The following is a 488-nucleotide window of genomic DNA, read 5'->3' as shown; positions in this document are numbered from 1 at the left end:
CAAAACCCCCACACCACCACGCCCACGCACTAAGTATTTTCAGAAAAAAAGTAAATCAGAAAAATATAATGAAAAATTTTTTATAAAGACAAAAAACACGTAAATGATAGTTCTTATAAAAGCGCACCTCCAGGGCATCCCGGAACTTAACTGACAAAGCTCGACCGCCTAGGGTAGCAAGATGTCGCAGGGCAAAATCAGAAAATCCGTTCCTTGGCGGGACGGGGGCAAAGGGAGGGCAATTTAGGGAGCAGAAAAAAAGACGGGGGCTAAGATTAATTATATCAGACAATGACTCACCCCTTAGGCTGGGTACGCGAGTGAGGGGTAAGGGTGCGCATGAAACCCCGAAAAGCATCTCTGGCAAGGTGTAAGATGGAGCCCCCCTCTTAAAACATAAGCGGGAGAACAAAGGGAAATTTCGAAAAACGAGCTAAGGACTTTGCTCAGACCGCAGGAGACCCCCCGGGGGGAGCAAAAAGAACTCC

The 488-nt window shown here is 47.1% G+C and overlaps 1 protein-coding gene across 2 annotated transcripts in view; it reads right to left on the bottom strand.

Moving 5' to 3' along the window:
- LOC119591893 (glutamate receptor ionotropic, NMDA 2B-like) overlaps nt 1-488 on the bottom strand; it is a 182,298-nt gene that overhangs the window by 117,607 nt on the left and 64,203 nt on the right. The gene's annotated exons all lie outside the window — the stretch shown is intronic.

The sequence above is a fragment of the Penaeus monodon genome, chromosome 29 (assembly GCF_015228065.2).
Source record: "Penaeus monodon isolate SGIC_2016 chromosome 29, NSTDA_Pmon_1, whole genome shotgun sequence".
Classification (NCBI taxonomy): Eukaryota; Metazoa; Arthropoda; class Malacostraca; order Decapoda; family Penaeidae; genus Penaeus; species Penaeus monodon.
This window is presented reverse-complemented; position numbering and strand designations above follow the sequence as displayed.